The following is a 23887-nucleotide window of genomic DNA, read 5'->3' as shown; positions in this document are numbered from 1 at the left end:
CAATGTTTATATTACTAACAAAACTGGTACTATGAAAGCGGTTTTATTGTTAGAAGAGGTGGAGTTCAAAGGGGCTGGTGATACAATGAGAATTTACATTCAATGAGATGTACTGGGTATAACATACAGCAGTTTGTGTGTGCAGAGCACTGGCAATGTAAGATCAAAGTCTGTAAGCTTAGCATTGTGTCTGTAAAGGGACCAAAGTGAAAGGAACCTCATTTTGAATTTGCAAGATGAAAATGTTTTGCCTGGTGTCTGCTTAAAGTCCATGGTTTGCTGTTGTCTTAGTGGAGATTAGTTTGGGAATTTGTTAAAAGTTATGATAGTAATAATTTGTAACCATGTGTATATGTTTAACTTATGTAAATTAATAAATGTCACATGTAATTTGGTATAAAAACCTCTTGAGAATTGGAGGTCTGATTCCTGAATTTAGAGCTGCATTTCAAACATACCACTTAAAAATATAGGTTATGACAGTTGTATAAAGTTTCCCTCTGTGATTTTTAAATAATTTATATTTATCAACTGCTGTGTCATAACACCATAGTTCAAGATAACAGTGCAACCTTGCAGTGTTGGTTAGGAGAATGCCTGCGCCTGAGCTGAAAGCACAGCATGCGGTCCAAAGGGCAAAGTTGCTGCCAATCAGTTGGGTGGAGTGGGACAGAGGTGGTGGGGGTTCAGGCAGCCATGCATCTAATCTCTGGCCATCCAAGTGGTGGCCAGCACTCTCTGGGAAGCGTTAAGGGGCTTTCACACTTAACCAGGACAGGTTCTTAGTACACCCATGTTAACTACGTGTCTCTCTCTTTCATCCTGCAGGAGGAGTGCATCAGGATCATGAAGACTGGTAAACTAGCTGTATGCCTGACAGCCTACAGAGCATGAAGACGACAGAGGAGAGAGTAACTGTGGCTCCTGGCTCTGTAGAGGCAGGAGCAGCAACCTCAAAGAAGGAACGGCTGGGCTCCCGCACACACCACCCAAGAGTCACAGTGAGCCATCGTAACCCAGCACCTATCGACACCCAGGGTCTATAAATGGCATCTTTCATTCATGCAGATGACCAAGAACCAGTGTCGCTGAAGTCTGTGTATGTCTAGGGAACTGGTTCGTCACATCTGCCGGCTACTGCAGGATTTGGTGCCACGGGGACATGGAGGGCATTCACTGCCAGCAGCCGTGAAACTGACCACAGTGCTCAATTTCTATGCCAGTAGCTCCTTTCAGGGCTCCACAGGTGACCCCTGTGGGATCTCACAAGCCTCCACTGGCAAATGCACCCATGAGGTCACAGATGCCATCTTTGTGAGGATGCACAACTTTGTGCATTTCGCCTGGGATCAGGACAGCCAGGATGTAGTGATTGGATTTGTCCAGATCTCAGGTTTCCCACAGGTACAGGGTGCCATCGACTGCACTCACATGGCACTTAGATCTCTGTCGCAACACATGGTGGTCTACATCAACCACAAGGGGTTCCATTCGCTGAATGTGCAGCTGGTGTGTGACACCAGAAACACATCCTGCAGGTGTGCGCATGGTTTCCAGGGAGTGTGCACAGCACCTACATCCTGAGTCGCTCGCAGATCCCTGGAGTCTTCCAGGGTCCACAGAAGCTGCAGGGATGGTTCCTCAGGGACAAGGGCTACCCGCAGAGGCCGTGGCTGATGACGTCCGTGCGGCAGCCTCAGACTGCAGTAGAGCAATGATATAATGAGGGTCATGCTGCAGCTCGCAACATTGTGGAGCAGACCACAAGATGAGGTTCCGGTGCCTGGACCGGTCTGGTGGAGCCCTGCAATACAGTCGGCTGAGGGTGTCACACATCTTTGTCATCTGCTGTGCCCTTTACAACCTGGCGCTGCAACGGGGAGATGAACTGGCTGTAGAGGAGATGGAGGAGCTGCATGTCTCCTCCGATGAGGACGCTGATGGGGATAAGGGTGAGAAGGTCCTCGGAGACGACGATAACGACATACAGTGAGGTGATCCCCTGTTTCCTCACATCGCATTTGTGAACATTTGACTCCAGTCTGGCTTATGACAGTGCAAATACCCTTTGTGAGAATGCTCCTGTCATGGAGACGCAGTGGAGGCCCTAACAGTTGCTCGATTGCAGGAGGATGATGATGACATGCAGTGAGGACACACTATAAATCTTCCTTTAGCTTCTGAGAATGTCTGACTCCTGTCTGGCCGAGGGAAGCTCGCTTGTGCTCTGTGATCAGGGTCATATCATAGAAACGCAGCCATGAAACTTTAAATGCATCTGATGCTTTGTCCACCTTCAGCACCTGAGCCCTTCAGGAGCTGGAGCACAGCATTACTGGCCACTGATGCTGAAGAGCTGGGGTACAGCCCCTCCTTAAAGGTGCTGAGAACACACAGAGAGAATGATGGAACTCTGTGGCGCCTGCCCACTACATTCTGGCAGCAATGACAAGCACTGTTGAGGTGCAGGTATCAGTAATGTTTCCAGGGAGTGTGAAGCCAGATCATCACTTTGGTCTGAAGGCTGCACAAAGCACAGGGAAGAGGCCCTGGACTGAGACACCTGCCTTTTATCTTGAGCAGAAAGGTTTCACATCTGAGTGACAAGTACACTGCTCATCAGAACAAGGAGCCATAGGCAGGGAGACATTCTTGGGAGTTTACTGACAATAGTGAACAGTGTGTGCAAGTGATAAACACCTGTGCTCAGGCTGTGCAACTAATTCTCCTTAACTGTCCTAACCCTCCCACTACGTCTTGTTGCTCCCTGGACATCCACAGCAGAGGTGGAGGCAGCCTGCTGACTGCGGCACTCTGTCGGTGATGACTTTGGCGGGTGCCCTCTGGAGGGCCAAGACTTGGAGGGCCCCGGCCTGCTTTCAGGGTCCTGCTGTGTGGCAGTGGCACCCTCCCTGGCCTGTGAAGCTGGAGCTACTGAGGTCACAGGAAGAGGGGAGTCGGATGGGCCGGACACTGAGTCATCTGGATGGATGGGTCCAGTGTGCACCTGCTGATCCTCCTCCCTATGGGCGCCTGGGCCCCAGGCTGACTCCTTGAGAAGCAGGGGCAGCTGGAGTGAGATCAACCTGCTCGGCATCTTCTCGCGTACACACTGTTGGAGGCCAAATATGGTATCAGCGATGGAGTTGAGCCCGCGCAGCAGTGCAGGAGTGACATCTTGGGCCAAGGTCTCCATGGCGGCTGCCATCCTACCAGTGTTAACTTCGGTGTGTTGGCATGCCGGTGCTATCATCTCAAACTGAAGGCAGACGGACTCCTCCATAGTGCTTTGCAATCTGAGGAGTGCAGCGGACATCCCTTCCTGTTGTTCCCTAGCTTGTCTTTGTAGCTCCAGCAACTGTGACATGACCGAGTCCAGAGGCTTTTCACCTGATTCAGACTCAGCAAAGCTCTGGCCTCCAGAAGTCCTCCGAATGCCAGAAACCTGGGAAGTCCCTGCCTCCACCTACTTTGGATCAGAAAATGCAATGTGCTCAACAGATTGTGATTCCGTGTCTATTCTAAGGCTAGGTCCCACCAAGGTGTGTATCTCTGCACTGGTGGAGGGTGTGGGTGAGCACTGTGACGGAACTTCAAGGACGATGCCTCCAGATTCCTCTTCAGAGGTTTCTTCGGGACTTGATTGGAGGCCCTGGGTCATGGACTCTGTTGGCTGTTTGGCAGATGTGTCTGCGAAAGCAAAGGGAGAAAATTAGTGCATGGCAGTGGCCTGTGAAAGAGGACACATCACTCACAGCATGATTGTCTGATGGATGTTGCACTGCTGGATCCTCACTTGGTAGAGCAGCGCCGACCTCACCGTCAGCACAGAACTGGTCTAGATCCTCGCTGGCCAGCTGGATGGCTCTGTTTTCAAAGTCTGTGAGGACCTTGAATTCGGGCATTCCAGCACCGGTCTGAGACCTCTCTCTCTTGTTGTGTGTCAGCTTGTCTTGAATGAATAGAGATGTAGAAAGGTGTAAGCAGGACGTCTGCCAGGCCAGATGATAAGTATGCCTGGCCTGTGTGGGTGGTGAGTGGTCCTATGGATGGGATGAGGACAATGAAGGTGTGTGTGAGAGAGTGAATGATGATGTCCCTTGAACCGACAGTGAGCGAGAGGGCCCTGTGGGTGTGTAATGGGTTTGTGAGTGCATGAGTTGAGAGTGATGAGAAGAGTGACTTACCCTGGCGGAATGGAGGAGATCAGTCATCCTCTTGCAGCACTGGGTGGCTGTACTCTTTTGAAGGGCATTGGCGCTGACAACTGCTGCCACCACCTCCCAAGCTGGGTTAGTGTTGTTGCTGCCCATCCTGCAGCCAGAGCGGGGTTAGGGGACATCCCAGTGGGCCTCCACGACATCCAAAAGGCACTCGAGGGATGCGTCGAACCTGGGGGCTGCAGTCTTCTTCAGTTTCAGGGTCATGTCTTTTGTGCAGCAGTGGTGGTTTGGAAGCACTGAGATGTGTGCTTGAGCCTGGACTTTAAATATGGTGCTCGCCATGATACAGCGGTGGGGTGATGGTGGGTGGGCGAATGAGAGCCTGCCTGCCATGCAAATGCTGTGTTCCCCGGAAGTGCATAAATAGTGTGACGGGTTTGGGATGATACAGCATGAAAACCTGCCTTCGTGGCCGGTGGGTAAAATGTTGTTTTACCCGCCTGCTACCGTACTTAGTGCAAATCTGTGAAAATTCCGCCCAATGTCTTTAAATTCAAAACATTTACTGGTTATGCTTGCTCCACTGGAATTGGGCAACCTTCAGAGCATTAGCAACTACTCTTGTAGAAATTCGCTATATTGTGTATGTTATGTTGGACTCTGCCCTGTATTTATCCTAGTATTATTTATTCAAGTGGTTTCAGAGCTAATGGAAATCATTCTTCTAAAAGTAACAGTGTTGCTAATGGGTGTGTTCTATTTGGGATATCACCATTATAGATGATGGCCTTTCAACTTCTATTGGTCCAGTATGACCTCAACAAACAGCACAAAAAGTCTGAGAGTAATGTAACAAAAATCTTTTATGTGCACTTAAGAGGTCATCTATTCACCTTTGCAGTTTGTTATAGCTAGTTACATCAAACTTTTAAACATTGGGAACCATTTCTGACTTCTGTTCGGAATGGGAATGAAATTGATGGAATGGGTGCATCTGATACCAGTATTGGGCTACATTGAATACATTGAATGCTGTCAGTGGGTTTTGGGAGCTAGAGTCGCTGAACTAGCTTGCTTGCTAGTCAGACTCGGGTGATTGGGGTGGGGGTGCATGGTGGGGGGTGGCGGGGAGGGGGGATGGTGGGAAGGGAGTTGCCTTTCTCAGAGTAAGTCAAGCAAGGGCACTAGCAACTTCCAGTATTTTTATGGAAGTCCCAAATTTGCATTTCTCTCATTGGTCAGAAAGCAGACATGCTGCTTGCCCATTTGCAGGCCTAACCTGAAAATTGCATCAAGCAGCCTTCAGTATCAAGGTAGGCCAATCCTACGATTTTCAACCACTCTTCTTCAGGTGGTCAGCAGCTAAAAATCACCCTTCATGTTTTAAAATTGTGATTTAAATCACTGCCAGCAACAAATTATCATGCAGGATTCCAAATGGCACAATTCTTATTTTCTTTGATTTATGCATATTTAGCACCAAAGGAACCTCACACAATATTCAGCACAATTCCCTCAGTTTTTTTTACACCAAGTAATATTTCATGTGTTCAGGGAAGATTAAAAACTTGAATTTTCAACACTGTTTTTTTCTAAAAATATTCTTTATTAATTAAATTTATTAAGATACATTACAGTACAATTCAAATGTGGCAGTTCACAGGTCAATTTGGCTAGGCACAGTACATGGCACTCTAGGGTATCTCACTCCAGTTATGACACAGATTGCTTCTACACTTACATTAGATTAAACATTTTCTGATCAATATGGCCCAAGAGATTTTACATTGGTTCCAGCCCCTTGGTGTTGCTATGGTGGGACGGCCCTAAACTATGGTCTTTCCTCATTTAGCTTTTTTGGTGGCTGTCCCCAGTTTAAGTATATCCCTCAGCAGGCAGAACTGGACCTTGGACAGTGCCAGTCTACAACACTCGTGTCTTCTGAACAATGTCAATGTCTCACTTCGCTGGGCAGTCGGCCACTTGGAATGCAACTATTGAAGATACAAAGTACCCTTTTGTATACCAAATTTATAATTACTGAGTATAAATATAAAATACTGTTTATCTGTTATATTTACAGGTTTATGGTGCTTGCCATGACTTGGTGGTAGCAATTACTCTTGTTGAGTCTAGAATTCGCACTTTTCTACATTTTGCACTGGGCTAGCCTCCTAAAGTGTCAGCTTTGGCTCAGCCCTATTTGCATGAGAGAATCCCTATTTAAATATTTAAATAAAGCTGAGCCTGGGAACTGGCGGCTGCCTTGAAACTGGTGGCTACCTGGATTACCTGAGTCAAGATGACGGCAGCATCCTAGCAAGTATTACAATTTTTCTCCTGTTAGTGTCCTGTTTGTGACTGCCAGGGTGTGTGACAATTAATCCCAATGAGCTAGTTTGGGGGGAGGGAGGTGGGTGGGGGGGTTGTGGTGGAAGAAGGAATATAAGGTGGGTGCTATTAACTCTGAACTTGAGGGAGCTCATGTTTAATAACATTATACCTGTTGTAGGATGGCTGAGTTGTACTATTCGTGATAGAGTTGATCTGCAGACACTTCTTGGGTGGAAACTTTTGAGTTTATTTACAGTATACTCAGCAGCAACGACACATGTGCTTTCAACTCCAACTCTATCTCTACACTGACTCCAGAGGTATCCCACACTATTCTCCTATTGGTTACTACAGATCATGTGATCTTGCTTAACAAGTATTATTCTTTAAGGTACTTTACACACTAAATAAAACCATAATTACTACATTCCTCCCCCTTTAACTAGGCTATACATATTATATTTACAAGTACATATTTTTCAAGACAACATAGTATTTAAACTGGGTAAGGAATTTACAAGTTCAGTCTTTCAGGTGGTTTCGTGGTACATATTAGAACGTATCAGCTCCACAACTTCAGATTCTTTGTCAGGAACCTCCTTTTCCGGAGTTTCCAGAACATCAGGTGGTTCAGTGGGCACTTGCAGTTCTGTATCCTCAACTTTTACAGGAACATCAGACATGTCAGTCCTGGGTTGAATATCCTCCACAGGAAACACAGACCCAGTCATGATCACTGGTGGAACCACATCTTGGTGATTTGTATCTCTCATCCTTAAATAGTCTACATGTTTATGAATGATCCGGCCTTCCGCCTCCACGTGGTAAGATAGAGGTCCAGTCACCGTACTCATTTCACTTGGTAACCACTTTGATCCTTCCCTGAAGTTTTTCACATATACTGGCTCTCCCATGGTAAATTTCCTCTCAAGAATATGCCAGGTTCTAGTTTTCTGGCTTTCCTGACTCCTTTCTACCTTCCCTTCTGAATTCGGCATTATTAAGCTCAATCTTATCCTGAGATGGCGTTTCAACAATAACTCCACAGATGTGACCCCTGTTGTTGTGTGAGGGGTAGTCCTTTAATGAAAAAGAAAGCGTGCTAGCTTGGTTGCCAAGGAATCACCAGTTAGCTTTTTCATGCCTGCCTTGAACGTTTGAACTGCCCTTTCAGCCGTCTGTTTGAGGAAGGGTAGAACGGTACAGTTTTTACATGGGTGTTACTGATTACATTAGACTTTTCCTGGGAACGATGTTTCTGCTCATTGTCGATGCCCATTCAAAATGGTTGGATATATATGCAGTCAAGTCACCAACATCGGCCACTACAATTGAGGCTAATAAACCGTTGAAACTTAGCACTCGTAAATCGTGTGCCGTTCTTGGAAATGACTACTTCCGATAGTCCGTGAATGGCAAAACTTTGATGTAGTTTCTCAATTGTAGTGGCCGATGTCGGTGACTTGACTGCATATATAGCCAACCATTTTGAATGAGCATTGACAATGAGCAGAAACATCGTTCCCAGGAAAAGTCTAATGTAGTCAAAGTGTAACTGCATCCAGGGGCTACCTGGCCACTCCCATGGGTGGAAGGGAGCTGTCACTGGCAACTTTTGCCGCTGCTGACATTGCACACAGTGCTTTACTAAACTCTCTATTTCACCATCCATCCCAGGCCACCATAGATAGTTGTGTGCTATGGTCTTCATTCAGGGAATTCCTGGATGGGCTCGGTATAGTTCAATTAAAAGTGGTTCCCTCCCTTTGGAGGAACTATCACTCGTGCTCTCCACAATAAGATGCCATCCTGGCTGGTTATTTCATGTCTTCTGTTGAAGTACGATTTCATTTCATCAGATACTCCTGTGACCAACCATGGTCTTGTACTTGAAATAGGAATGGGTGCCAACTTGTCCAGCCTCTGATGTGTCGAGTGCATACAGGCGAGGAACCTAAGAAATTTAACAGTAAAACAAGTTCCTGTGGAACTGGGACGTGCTCATCATTTTCTCGTAAAGGCAAACGACTAAGGGCATCGGTGTTTGCAATTTGATTGCCAGGCCCATGTACGAAAGTATGTTTGTATGCTGCCAGGATTATAGCCCATCATTGTATTCTTGCTGAGGCTATGGGTGGTATAACTTTGTCCTCACTAAACAATCCTAGCAATGGTTTGTGGTCTGAAGCGATTGTAAAATGGCTGCCGTGTACGTACTGGTGAAGTTTCTTGACACCAAAGATGATGGACAGGCCTTCTTTTTCTATCTGCGAGTATCCCTTTTCCACTGTGGTGAGTGTTCTACCTATGTAACCTATTGGCTGTTCTGTGCTGTCGTCCATCTGATGAGAGTGCACTGCTCCCATTCCGTAGGAAGATGCATCACACGTCAGCACCAATTCTTTCGTCTGGTCATAATGCACTAATAGATTGGACAAGTACAACAATTGTTTTACCTTCATGAAATCTTCTTTCTGGGGTGTCTCCCAAGATCAACGTTAGTTCTTTTTGAGTAGAGAATGAGGGGGACCAGGACTGTAGACAAATTGGGTAAGAACCGCCCATAATAGTTGATTATTCCTAGGAATGATTTGAGCTCCGAGGCGTTCTTTGGTGCAGGTGCCTCTTATGGCTCTCACTTTCTCCTCAACCGGGTGGAGGCCCTGTGAATCTACATGGTGACCGAAACAGATCACCTCTCTCACTTGGAACATGCACTTTTCTTTTTTTAAATGCACTCCAGCTTGCAAGAAATGTTTTAAGACTTCTTCTAAGTTTGCCAAATGCTCTTTTTCAATGAATCCTGTCACCAATACAAAAACAGAATTACCTGGAAAAACTCAGCAGGTCTGGCAGCATCGGTGGAGAAGAAAAGAGTTGACGTTTCGAGTCCTCATGACCCTTCGACAGAACTAGGCGAATCCCAGGAAGGGGTGAAATATAAGCTGGTTTAAGGTGGTGGGGGGGTGGGGTTGGGTGGGGGGTAGAGAAGTGGAGGGGGGTGGTGTGGTTGTAGGCAAAAGCAGTGATAGAAGCAGTTCATCAAAAGATGTCACAGACTGCTGAACAAAAGAACACATAGGTGTCGAAGTTGGTGATATTATCTAAACGAATGTGCTAATTAAGAATGGATGGTAGGGCACTCAAGGTATAGCTCTAGTGGGGGTGGGGGGAGCATAAAAGATTTAAAAATATTTTAAAATAATGGAAATAGGTGGGAAAAAGAAAAATCTATATAATTTATTGGAAAAAAAACAAAAGGAAGGGGGAAGAAACAGAAACGGGGGTGGGGATGGAAGGGGGAGGTCAAGACCTAAAGTTGTTGAATTCAATATTCAGTCCAGAAGGCTGTAAAGTGCCTAGTTGGAAGATGAGGTGTTGTTCCTCCAGTTTGCGTTGGGCAATTAGCACATTCGTTTAGATAATATCACCAACTTCGACACCTATGTGTTGTTTTGTTCTGCTGTCTGTGACATCTTTTGATGATCTGCTTCTATCACTGCTTTTGCCTACAACCACACCACCCCCCTTCACTTCTCTCCCCCCACCCAACCGCACCCCCCCACCACCTTAAACCAGCTTATATTTCACCCCTTCCTGGGATTCGCCTAGTTCTGTCGAAGGGTCATGAAGACTCGAAACGTCAACTTTTTTCTTCTCCACCGATGCTGCCAGACCTGCTGAGTTTTTCCAGTAATTCTGTTTTTGTTTTGTATTTCCAGCATCTGCAGCTTTTTGTTTTTTGTTTTTATCCCTGTCACCAATATGTCATCTAAATAGACTACAACCTGGGGCAGTCCCTGCAGTAAGCTTTTCATTGTTCTCTGAAAGATGGCACAAGCAGAGGAGATACTAAAAGGCAATCGTGTATATTGGTACAATCCTTCATGGGTATTAATTGTGACAAATTCCCAGGAGGCATTGTCCAACTCTGTTGATAATCATGACTCATGTCAAGATTTGTGTACATTGCCCCTCCTGCCAGCTTGGCATACAGGTCTTCGATTTTTGGAATGGTGTGCCTGTCTAGCTTAGCTATTTAATTAACTGTCAGTTTGTAGTCTCCACAAATTTGGACACTTTGGTCAGGTTTAAGGAGGGGGACTATGGGTGCTGCCCATTCTGAGAACTGTGAGAAACGTCCATTTTCTCCAGTCTGGTCAATTTGATGTCGACTTTTTCTCACAGGGCAAATGGCACTGGTCTCACCTTCATAAAGTGAGCGGTTGCTTCCGGATCCACATGAATCTTGGTCTGCCGGCCCTGGATTTTCCCCAGTTCATCCTTAAAGACAGTGGAGTACTTTCTAAGTAGCTCTGATAGCCCACTTGCTCTCAACTGGAAAATTTCAGAGCATTCTAACTTAATCTCCTTTAACCAATTTCACCCCAGGAGGCTTGGCCCTTCACCTGCTACCATCATCAAGGGTAGCTTTGCTGATTGGCTTCCATAATGGACAGTTACTCTGCTTATGCCTTTTACTTGAATGTCTTCACCCATATATGTTTTAAACTTGCCAACTGTTTCTTCTAAACATAAATTGATGTTCACCATTATTTGAATATCTGAAGGTATGTTCCCTAATTAATGTAGTGGAAGCTCCCCTGTCCACTTCCATTCTAACTGGTTTGCCACTTACTTTCACTATGACAAATATTGCTTGTGTCTTTCCAACTTTCAGATTAAACGAGTAAATGTCTGAATTTGTTGTTTCAGGCTCTTCTACATTGTAGATTTCATTGAGCTTCTTCTTTTGTTTACAAGCTTGAATCTTTCCTTGCATCGTCTCATCATATGTCCATTTCTATGACAAAAGTAGCTTTCAATTTTTTTAAACTGCCAAATGCTAAAAGACAAATTGTTTCCACCTCTATTAAAATTATTCTTCAATCTTGCCAGTAAAGTTATTTTACTTTATTCTTCAGCTAGCGGGGGCTGTTTCCAGCTTCTCGGCGGAGTCTTGCTTTATCGCACCTCTTTCAGCTGATGTTTCCCAACCGATGTGAAGGACAGCGCCATTTTGCGCATCCTTTATTGCTTTTGAATCTCTTACAGTGCCAGCCATGGAAAGTGCAATCTCAAGAGCCTTCTTGAAATCCAGATTCACTTTGGACACTAATCATTTCTGAATATCGTCCTCTTTCACACCATACACTAAATGGTCCCTAAGCATATCATTCAGAGTCATACCGAACTCACAATGTTCCATTAGCTGCTTTAAATTTGCCATGTAACATGCAGTTGTCTCACCTGGGGCTCTATTTCGTGAATTAAACCTGAACCTCTGCATCATGACTGAGGGCTTTGGTTGAAAATGACCTTTCACGGTGTCCACCAGTTCATCAAAATTCTTCAAAATCTGGAGCACATGGTGCCATTAAACTTCGAATCAAACCATAGGTTTTGCTCCCACAAGTACTCAAGAGGATTGCTCGCCTCTTCTCTTCCCCCATAACCTCATTCACTTGAGAAAAGAATGTGAGGCATTCTTTGTATTGAGACCAATCATCTGTGGCAGGTTCAAAAGGATCAATTCTCCCAAATTGTGGTATTTTGAGAGAGGATAACTTCTTCAGTTCTAACGGAGCTTGCTACTTACAATCACTGGGCAAGGTACAGTGCTGATTTCTTTCTGACTTGATTTATTCTGTTCAATCCTGTTTTATCCTCATCACCAGTTTGTTGTAGTGTGGCCGAGTTGTACTATTAGTGATAGAGTTGATCTGCACACTTCTTGGGTGGAAACTTCAAGTTTATTTACAATATAGGTGTGCTTCCAACTTCAACTGTATCTCTACACCAACTCCAGAGATAGACTGCACTACTCTCTATTGGTTACTACAGATCATGTGATCTCACCTGACAAGTATTCTTCTTAAAGGTACATTACACACTAAATAAAACCATAATTACAACAGTACCCTTATTAGAAATTCTACCCGATTGTTTCATTTGGCATTTAGGAAAGATCCCTACTTATGGTGGTCAGATTTGTTCATGATGCCTGCACTTGTGATTGTCATGGCTGCTAAGAGGTTCACTGAAACCAATGATTACAACTGTCCAAAAACACATGCTTATGTAATGCATTGAAAATAGATAAAGCAGATGTAAAGAAGAATGAATAGGATCACGCACACAGTTTCAAGTGACAACTATTCTGACTGGTAACTATAAGCAGCATGCCAGGCCATCTTATGACCTGCCCAGATATTTGTGTAAATTTGCAAGTTTGTGCTCTTTTTCCAAAGCATGTTTAAGCGCTATCAGAGCAGATTCTATTCAACCTTCTCTCCAAAGAAACGTGGAAATTCCAAATGATACCTTGATTCCTGAATATTATTTACACTTTTATCACTTTTGCAGGCAGACTATTTTTTAAAACTTGCAAATGTTCAGAGGAACTTGGGTGTATCCGTGTAAGGAACACAGAAAGAAGGCATGCAGGTACAACAAGCAATTAGGAAGGAAAATGGTGGGCTGGCCTTTATTGCAAGGAGATTGGAGTAGAATAATAAGGAAGTCTTGCTACAACAGGCAGTTTTGGTCTCCACATCTAAGGAAGGGTATATTTGCCTTGGAGGCGGTACAGTGAAGGTTCACTAGCGTTGTTCCTGAAATGAAAGGCTGAGTAAATTGGGCTTATACACTTTGGAGTTATGAAGAATGAGAGGTGATCTCATTGAAACATATAAGATTCTGAAGGGACTTGACAGAGGAGACACTGAGAGGTTGTGTCCCCTGGATTCGGATCAAAAACACGGGGACATAGGATTAGGGCATGCAATCGCTCATTTAGGACACGAGAAATTTCTTCACTAAAAGGGTTGTGAACTTATAGAATTCTCTACCACAGAGGGTTGTAGATGCTCCATCATTGAATATACTTAAGGCTGTGATAGACAGATTTTTGATTTCTCAGGGATCAAGAGATATGGTGAGTGAAGAGGAAACTGGGTGTTGAAGCTGAAGATCAGCTATGATCATATTGAAATTGGAGCAGGCTCGACAGGCTGTGTGGTCTACTCCTGTTTCTTTTATTTTTGTTCTTTTAATAAGGGGTACTTTATCACGCTTAGTAAATGTAACAACATAAATAGCAATGGCCCTAACTGTAACCTTACTCTGAAGAATTCAACCCAATTCAGATTACTTCTTGAAAGCTAAAAAATAAACTGTTTAATACAGTGGACATTTTGACATTGCAACGCCTTTAAAACCCTGTCAAATAATCCTTGCACAGTTGTTGGCAACATAACTCTCTTAAAGCATGTGCAATGAGAAGACAAGCACAAAGGTCATTGTGTATAGCTAATGCATGTATTTTGCAAGATTCACAAGGCATTTATCTATGAGAAAAGCTATTTGGGCTACCATAGTTCATCCACCCAAAAATAACCTCAAGTTCCTTATTGCTGCATTTAATTGTTTAAAATTGATACTATGATGGCACTCACTCATCATGCCAATTTTCTTTTCATTGCTGAACTTCATAATGATTATTTATATGTGACAGACACTAAGGGTTCAATTTTTCTGGTTGGGGCACAATCCCAATATTGGTCTCAATTCTGGATTGGGAACCCAGAAGTGGCTGGTGGGATATCGATTGTGCTCTTCCCAGAAGTGGCCCATAAATATAGTACCTGAATTACCATAAACAGTTCATTTTAAAGTCCAGTCCAATAACATTTGAATTGAGTCCCTGATGCAACATTAGGTGGATGATTGACAGAGTCCATCTAGTTTGGCACCATTGGAAACAGGCAGTTAAAACACAGAATGGAAAATCCTGAACCAGTTGACGAGGTCCTTTCTTTCTGTTAAGTTGAAGTGGACTTTGTCATAGAACAAATAGATTATTTCTCAGTAACATTAATACTTTCTGCCATATATGTAGATAGGGGATGAGTAGCGCCCTCTGTCTAGGTTCAGGATAGTTTGCTCAAGTGTCCTGGATAGAATGCATAATGAGGATTGGCTAAAGCCGAGAAATCCACGAGAGTACTACACCAAGCCCCAGAGAAGATATTGTTTGATTGATAGCTCTGGTTCTCTGATCTCTTCTGACCATTTCACAATGTTTATTTATACAAGGTAAAGAGGTTTCAAGTTTTCTTTATATAGAATATGGGCATCGCTGGCTAGGCCAGTATTTAATGCCCATCCCTAATTGCCTGTGAGGTGGTGGTGGTGAGCTGCCTTCTTGAACCGCTACGGTCCATGTGGTGTAAGTACACCCATAGTGCTGTTAGGGAGGGAATTCCAGGATTTTGACCCAGTGACAGAGAAGGAATGGCAATCTATTTCCTTGTCAGGATGATGATTGGCTTGGAGGGGAAATTACAGATGGTGGTATTCCTTTGTAACTGCTGCCCTTGTCTTTCTGGACGGTAGCAGTCATGGGTTTGGAAGGCACTATCTAAGGAGCTTTGGTGAGTTCCTGCAGTGCATCTTGTAGATGGCACATGCTGCTGCCATTGTATGTCGGTGGTGGAGGGAGTGAATGTTTGTGGATGGGGTGCCAATCAATCGGGCTGCTTTGTCCTGGATGGTGTCTTCTTGAGTGTTGCTGGAGCTACACTCATCCAGGCTATTGGAAAGAGATCAATCACACTCCTGACATGTGCCTTGTAGATGGTGGACAGGCTTTGGCGAGTCAGGAGGTGAGTTATCTGCCACAGGATTCCCAGCCTTTGGCCTGGTCTTGTAGCCACAGTCTTTATATGGCTGGCTCAGTTCAGTTCCAAGTGAAGGGTAACCCCCAGGATGTTGACAGTGGGAGTTTCAGTGGTTGTAATGCCACTGAATGTCAAGGGGAAATCGTTAGATTCTCTCTTGTTGGAGATGGTCATTGCCTGATGCTTGTGCGGCACAAATGTTACTTGCCACTTGTCAGCCTAAGCCTGGATATTGTCCAGGTCTTACTGCATTTGGACATGGGCTGCTTCAGTATCTGAGGATACGTGAATGTTGCTGAACATAGTGCAATCATCAGCGAACATCCCCACTTCTGACCTTATGATGGAAAGAAGGTCATTGATGAAGCAGCTGAAGATGTTTGGGCCGACGACACAACCCTGAGGAACTCCTACAGCAATGATGCTGAAATGATCTACTTCCAACAACCACAACCATCTTCCTTTGTGCCAGGCATGACCCCAACCAGTGGAGAGTTCCCCCCGCCCGATTCCCATTGACTCCAGTTTTGCTAGGGCTCCTTGGTGCCACACAGTGTCAAATGCTGCCTTGGTGTCAAGGGCAGTCATTCACCCCACCTCTGGTGTCTTGCCCTTTGGTCCATGTTTGAACCAAGGCCGTAATGAAGTCAGGAGCCGAGTGGCCCTGGCAGAGCCCAAAAGATTGCCAGTGAGCAGTATAATGCTAAGCAAGTGATGCTTAATAGCACTGTTGATGACACCTTCCATTAATTTACTGATGATCGAGAGTAGACTGATGGGATGGCAATTGGTTGAATTGGATTTGTCCTGCTTTTTGTGTACAGAACATAACTGGGCAATTTTCCACATTACTGGGTAGATGCCAGTGTTGTAGCTGGAACAGCTTGGCTAGGGCCGTGCAAGTTCTGGAACACAAGTCTTCAGTGCTATTGCCAGAATATTGTCAGGGTCTATAGCCTTTACAGTATCCAGTGCCTTCAGCTGTTTTTTGATATCACGTGGAGTGAATCAAATTGGCTGATGACTGGCATCTGTGATGCTGGGGACCTTCAGAGGAGGCCAAGATGGATCATCCACTCAGCACTTCTGGCTAAAGATTGTTGCTTCAGCCTTATCTTTTACACTGATGTGCTGGTCTCCCTCATCATTGAGGATGGGGATATTTGTGGAGTCTCCTCCTCCAGTGAGTTGCTTAATTGTCCACTACCATTCATGGTTGGATGTGGCAGGATTGCAGAGTTTAGATCTGATCCATTGGTTGTGGAATCACTTGGTTTTGCCTATCGCTTACTGCTTATGCTGCTTGGCACACAAGTAGTCCTGTGTTGTAACTTAACTGGTTGACACCTCATTTTTAGGTGCTGCTCCTGGCATGCCTTCCTGCACTTTTCATTAAGCCAGGGTTGATCCCCTGGCTTGTTAGTAATGGGAAGGGTGAGAGATATGCCGGGCCATGAGGTTACAGATTGTGGCCAAGTACAACTCTGCTGCTGCTGATGCTCCATATCGTCTTATGGCTGCCCAGTGTTGAGTTGCTAGATCTGTTTGAAATCTATCCAATTTAGCACAGTGGTAGTGCCAAATAGCAGAGTGGAAGGCACACTCAATGTGAAGACGTGACTTTGTATCCACAAGGACTGTGAGGTGGTCATTCCCATTGATACGGTCATGGACATATGCATCTGCAGCAAGCAGGTTGGTGAGGATAAGGTCAAGTATTTTTTTCCTCCTATTGGTTCCCTCACCATCTGCTGCAAACCCAGTCTAGCAGCTATGTCCTTTAGGACTCGGGCAGCTCACTCTCTAGTGGTGCTACCGAGCCATTTTTGGTGATGGACATTGAAGTCCCTCACCCAGAATACTTCTGCACCCTGGCCACCGTCAGTGCTTCCTCCAAGTGGTGTTCAACATGGAGGAGTATTGATTAATCTTCTGGTGATGGGGAGTGGGGAGGGGGGTGGGGGGGGTGGTGGTGCATGGAGAAAACGACAGGTGGTAATAAGACTCTCAGGGCAACTCCATCCTGCTGTATTCCTCTGTGCTGCCACCTCTGCTGGGTCTCTCCTGCCGGTGCCACAGGACATGCTCAGGGATATTGATGGTGGTGTCTGGGACATTATCTTTAAGGTATAATTCCATGAGAGTGACTATGTCAGGCTGTTGCTTGACTAGTCTGTGAGACAGCTCTCCCAAGTTTGGCACAAGCCCCCAGATGTTAACAAGGAGGACCTTGCAGGGTTGATAGGGCTCATTTTGCCGTTATCATTTTTGGTACCTAGGCTGATGCTGGGTAGTCCATCTGGTTTCATTTCTTACCCAATTTTTTGTGTGGTTTGATTCAACTGAGTGGTTTGCTAGGCCATTTCAGACTGACTCACAATGTTGTGAACCTAGAGTCACATGTAGGCCCGACCAGGTAAGGACAGCAGATTTCCCCTTCCCTAAAAGGGGATTAGTGAACCATAGGGGATTTTATGGCAATTGCCAATAGTTTCAAGGTCATCGTTAGACTTTTAATTCCAGATTATAATTGAATTCAAATTGCACCATCTGCTGTAGTGGGATTCAAACCCAGGTCCCCACAGCATTACTCTGGGTCTCTAGTCTAGTGACAATATTACTATGCCACTGTTTCCTCTTTCAAGTGCTTATGGTTTTAGCTATTGATACTTGTTAGGGTCCGGATGATTGACATTTATATCTGGCTGTAGTAAAGAGGATTTTATTTTAAAAAGTCGGAAGTTATCAATCAATGACTGTTTTACTTTAAATGTTTTTTTTTTAAAACGCATCCTGTTGTCTCAGTAAAGTTTGTTTGTTTTATACAGTGTATTGTGGGTGAGTGGACATTGAAGTGCCATAGCTTGGCATGGAGGGGGGCATAAGGGGCCCTCAGGGGTTCGTGGAAGTATACCTTGGCATGGGCAGGCACGATGAGGGCCTTTTGAATTTATCTCTCACCTCCAAGGTGCTGTGAATCATGACTCTTTGAAAAGCTGGCCCAACTCTATGAAAACTGTGGAGGACTAGGACGTGCCTATCCCCACAATGGAGCCAGCCAGGTCAGGAATACAGGGTGTGAGCTCACGACACAAACCAGCCCACACCCTTAAAAGCCATTCTTGAAAATCAGGAACCCCAGGAATAGGATTGGGAATCCTGGAATCAGGTCCTGGCTGCGATTTTCATCCCTCCACGGAGTCTCCCCAACTCCATGAATATCCAGCTCATAGTGGTATATTTTATGACATGGATGACTGGAGCCATCTAGTGTTGTTGAGTGCTATGTAAGACTTGTATTCCAATACTATTTTACAGCAAGGAGATGAAGTATTGTGAACTAGTTTTTGGTGTAACTCAAGTAAACTTGGGTGGAAAGTTCTTCGAGGACTATTTTGCTATCTCCCCATTCTCACTTACCACCCTAGGATTTTGCAAACTTGGAAAATTCAGACCTTTCTGTGCATTATGATTGCAAGACCTACACAGACCTACACAATAACTCTAAGCTGCCATTGATAGGAATGTTGTGCATGATGGAAAGTTTCTACATGTACTGCAGTGGTTCATGAAGGCAGCTCACCACCACCGTCTCAAGGGCAACTAGGGATGGGCAATAAATGCTGGCCCAGCCAATGAAGCCCACATCCTGTGAATGAATAAAAAAAATGGAGAGCTGTATATCCAAACTTGCAGATGGCAATCTTAGGAGGCATAGTAGGTTGGAAGGGAGAAGGTGATAATATAGGATTGTGGGCAAAACCAAGAAAGATGGAGTTCAATGTGAGAGGTGGTGAGATCGCCCAGTTTGGATTCAAAAAAGACGAGTCAAAATATTTTTCTTAGTGGTGAGAGGCTAGAAGAGGAAAAAGAAGGAGGAGGAAAAGGATGGGGTGTCCATGTAGAAAAATCACTAAAAGCTAATGCACAGCTAGAAAAAGCTATCAAAAAGGCTAATGGTATGGTGCCATTTATATCAAGAAGGCTGGAATACAAAAGGGAGGAAATGATGCTTCCATTATACAGGGGCTTGGTCAGACCCCATCTATAATCTTGTGTTCCATTTTGGATATTGAAACTCAAAAGGATAAAATTGGCCTTGGAGGGGCAAAGTGCAAATCGCCAGATACTTGGGATTAGCGAACCAAATTATGAGGACAGGTTGCATTAGCATGGTTTGTATTCTCTTCAGTTTAGAAGGTTAAAAGGTAATTGAACTGAAGACATTAAGATGAGAAAAGTATTCAACAGGTAAATACAGAAAAACTACACCCTTGGAACACTGATCTTAAAATGAGAGTTTTATGCCATTCAGGAAGTAAATTTAGAAAGTACTTTTTTTATTTACGCAAAGCACTGTGGCAACATGGAACTATCTCCTCAAAAGGCTGAGGCTGCTGGGTCAATTAGAACTCTCAAGACTGAGATGGATAGATGTTTGTTAAATAAGGCTATCAAGTAAGTTGTGGTATATGCCAGCCATCATTAACTCAATGGTGGAACAGGCTCGAGGGCTAAATGGTTTACTGCTTTAGCAACCTCTTTACAATAGTTATTAGCATTGATTATATAATCAGTAGATAACCCAACAGCACTGTGACAGAGGGAGTTCCAGGATTTTGACCCAGCGACAGTGAAGGAACGGCGATATATTTCCAAGTCAGGATGGTGAGTGACTTGGAGGGGAACTTCCAGGTGGTGGTGTTCCCATGTATCTGCTGCCTTTGTTCTTCTAGATGGTAGTGGTCGTGGATTTGGAAGGCGGTGTCAAAGGAGCCTTGGTGAATTCCCGCAAGTATATCTTATAGATGGTACACACTGCTGCTGCTGTGCATTGGTGATGGAGGGAATAAGTGTTTGTGGATGTGGTACCAATCAAGTGGGCTGCTTTGTCCTGGAAGATGTCAAGCTTCTTGAGTGTTGTGGGAGTTGCACTCATCCAGGCAAGTGGGGAGTATTCCATCACACTCCTGACTTGTGCCTTGATGGACAGGCTTTGGGGAGTCAGTAGATGAGTTACACTTCACAGGATTCCTAGCCTCTGACCTGCTCTTTTAGCCACAGTTTTTATATGGCTAGTCCAGTTCAGTTTCTGGTCAATGGTAACCCCCAGGATGTTGATAGTGGGGGATTCAGTGATGGTAATGCCACTGAATGTCAAGGGGAGGTGGTTAGATTCTCTTGTTGAAGATGGTCATTGCCCGGTACTCGTGTGGTGCGAATGTTATTTGCCACTTGTCAGCTAAAGCCTGGATATTGTCCAGGTCTCGCTGTATTCGTACAGGGACTGCTTCAGTCTCTGAGGAGTTGCGAATGGTGCTGAACATTGTGCAATCATCAGCGAACATCCCTACTTCTGACCATATGATGGAAGGAAGGTCATTGATATAGCAGCTGAAGATGTTTGGGCCGAGGACACTACCTTGAGGAACTCCTGCAGTGATGTCCTGGGGCTGAGATAATTGACCTCCAACAACCACAAATGTCTTCTTTTGTGCTAGGTATGAGTCCAACCAGTGGATTCCCTGATTCCCATTAACTCCAGTTTTGCCAGGGCATCTTGATGCCACACTTGGTCAAATGCAGCCTTGATGTCAAGGGCAGTCAATCTCACCTTCATCCAAGTCATTTATATTTATGGTAAAATTGCTGAGACTCCAGTAAGTATTCCTGGGGAGATGCACTTGTTACATTCCATCAATCAGAGAATATTCCTTTTATCCCTGCTCTCTGTTCCATACTTTCCAATCAATTACTAACCCATGTCATAAAAAAACATGGCCTTCCTGAACCATTCATCTGCCTCTATTCAACGCTACGTTGCAACCAGTGGACTCAAGTTTCTTTAAAAATTTAAGGTTCTATTACCAAAAGAAGACTTGTGACGAAGGTCTTTGATCAGGTTAATGGACAGCAATAAGTAAATAAGAAATGAATGACTAAACTTAAAAATAAGATCACTATCCTTGATTATGATTCACTCACAGAGTCCAGGCCGATCACGCACAAAACAAAACACAGCCAGGACTCCTTCTGTGAGGAATGGCTTTGATCCAGGGGTTTCTCAAGCATTTTTCAAAAAAAAATGCAGAGGAACAGGATAAATCAGCCAATGATCGTCTATCCATCGTAACCAGCAGGCAAGTTTGGACAATAGAAACTTGTATTTATAAAATGCCTTTCACAACCTCAGAAATGGTGCAAAAAGACAATGGAAAACTAACAGTTAAAGAACTTCAACATTACCCCATTATTTGCAATTCAATGCATGTAGAATGTAAGAGTTTGTCAGTTTTCAGATGAGACCTCAACCTAATAAGGGCAGTTGGTATAATTTGTGAACTAATCAAGGTTTAGCGAAGTAAATAAACAATACTTATCAAAAGGCAGTAGTAAATGGCAATAATCAATTCTTGGTCTCTGGAGTTGCTGGAGCACAGGTGATGTTGGCTTTGGCTTGTAGGTTTTCTTCTCTTCTTGTCACTTGGGTAGCTGTGCTACTTTGCTCACCATTGTGGTTCCTTTTATCCTTACTTGGATCAGACTCAGCAATTCCTTCACCATATTTGGTGACGCTCCTTTGACATGTCCACTAGACTGGGCGGGACCATTAACTGCTACATCACCTTGGTATGCACGTCCAGTCTGGATATGCCCTAACCTACTCTCAGTTACAGTTAGATCACAAATGTTTACCTTCAACAATTCAGGCAGTATTTCAGTAAAACAGATACAGTTAGAATTGACTGCTATGCCAACGAAATTCACACAAGGTGTATGTTTGCATATAAAAGTATAAAAATGCATAATATAAGAGAAGGCTTAATTCTTTGGATGCTTCCTGACCTTTAGATCACAGCACCTGGCACTTTAACATTTCTCCTGTCTGGTACTATTTTTGAAGACATGTCCTCAGCTATCTCTCACCACCTCTGCTGGGGTTTTTCTTTTTGGAATGACAAAACGCATCTTGAGACATGACAATTAATAACTTACAAAGTACTTAGCCTAGCCTGACATTCTAAACTCTTTTCAGCCATTAGCAAGTTACATGTTTAATAAACTACAATTATCTCAGTAGAAGCATCCAATACAATTAATTGAAAACACACATTGCAACCCAAAAGTACACAACATTGATTAAATCTCACAGGTGGGAAGAGCAAAAGAAGTGAAGAACACTGAGCTTCTCACAGTTGTATTACTGGCCTCTAACACAAACTTACCCATCGCACATTGATGAATGATAAACTATTGGGCTCTTTATTGATGAACAACAGACTATATACAGGATTACAGGCGAGCTCTACATGCACGTGCTATCAGAGATAAACACTGGTGTAACTGCTGTGTCACATATCCTCTTGCATCACTTCCTGTAGTGGTGCTAATCAGAAAATTGCACTACATACATTAGAGCAATATCACAAAATCCCCCTTGTCCTTAAGTAAAAGCATTATACAAACAGAATATATACACAACAGAATAAGATTGTTGTAAATACTGTTTACATGGATTTTAAATCTCACATCCATCATCCAAGTATCTTTAAGGCATCAAGTAATAGTAAAACCTCTCTGAGATCTGGAATCATCAGCACTGCTCTTGATTCATCTATGTAGGTGTACAGATGCCTTGCACTTAAGTGTTGTGCTGATTGCCTTTCTGAGCGCCACTTTCAGATGTTGAGTGTGAACTTGTTCGCAATGCTACAGGAGTGGTAAGCATAATGTTGTTGGATAATTCTCTCAGTTGACCTCTATTCCTCCTCAACATTGCTTCATTTGGGGTGGTTACTTCATACGACCTTGGCTCATTGCAGACCTTCAATGCCTCTGCAGGGATCCAGGTTCTTTCTGTTGGGTGGACAACTTGAACTTTCTGCCCTGTGTGCAAAGGAAACAATTTCATGCCTGCATGCCTATCGTGTGTGGACTTCAAAGGAACATAAGTCATAGGAGCAGGAATAGGCCATTCGGCTCTTTGAGCCTGCTCCGCCATTCAACTCCACTTTCCCATCTGACTCCCTTTGACTCCCTTGTTTGTCAAAAATGATTCGAACTCTGCTTTGAATAAATTGAATGACCCAGCAAGAGAATTTCCCCTGAGAGAAAAAATAAACCTCCTCATCTGTGTCTTAAATGGCAGACCTCTTACTTTTAAACTGTTACCCCAGTTCTAGTCTTTCCCACAAGTAAAAATATCCTTCTGGTATCTACCCTCTCAAGTCCCCTTAAGACCTCATATGTTTCTTTAAGATCACCTCTCGTTCTTCTAAACTCCACTTGGTATAGGCCCAACCTGTTCAACCTTTCTTCATAAGTTAAGCCCCTCATCCCAGGTATGAGTCAAATGAACCTTCGCTGAATTGTTTCTAACGCAATTATATATTTTCAAATGGGGAGACGAAGACTGTACACAATATTCCAGATGTGGTCTCACCAAGACCCTGTACAGCTGCAGTAAAACTTCCCTACTTTTATATTCGATTCTTCTTGCAATAAATGCCAATATTCCATTTGCCTTTACCTGCATACTGGCTTTTTGTGATTCAAATGCTAGGACATCCAGATCCCTCTGTACTACCGAGTTCGACAATCTCTCTCCATTTAAATAGTCTACAGCTTTTCTATCCTTTCTGCCAAGTGGACAAGCTCAAATTTTCCCACATTATAATCAATCTGCCAAGTTTTTGCCCACTCATTGGG

The 23887-nt window shown here is 44.1% G+C and overlaps 1 protein-coding gene across 2 annotated transcripts in view; it reads right to left on the bottom strand.

Annotated features, from left to right (window-relative positions):
• xpnpep2 (X-prolyl aminopeptidase (aminopeptidase P) 2, membrane-bound) overlaps positions 1–22422 on the bottom strand; it is a 178646-nt gene extending 156224 nt beyond the window's left edge. The window contains exon 1 of one of the 2 annotated variants that reach the window (XM_041195729.1): positions 22405–22422. The gene's annotated coding sequence lies outside the window, so the exon portion shown is untranslated. The remainder of the gene's footprint in view (positions 1–22404) is intronic. The other variant, XM_041195728.1, reaches the window with a different exon arrangement.
• Between the last annotated feature and the right edge of the window lie 1465 nt (positions 22423–23887).

The sequence above is a fragment of the Carcharodon carcharias genome, chromosome 9 (assembly GCF_017639515.1).
Source record: "Carcharodon carcharias isolate sCarCar2 chromosome 9, sCarCar2.pri, whole genome shotgun sequence".
Lineage (NCBI taxonomy): Eukaryota > Metazoa > Chordata > Chondrichthyes > Lamniformes > Lamnidae > Carcharodon > Carcharodon carcharias.
Note: the sequence above shows the minus strand (reverse complement) of the source record. Positions and strands in the feature narration are given on the sequence as shown.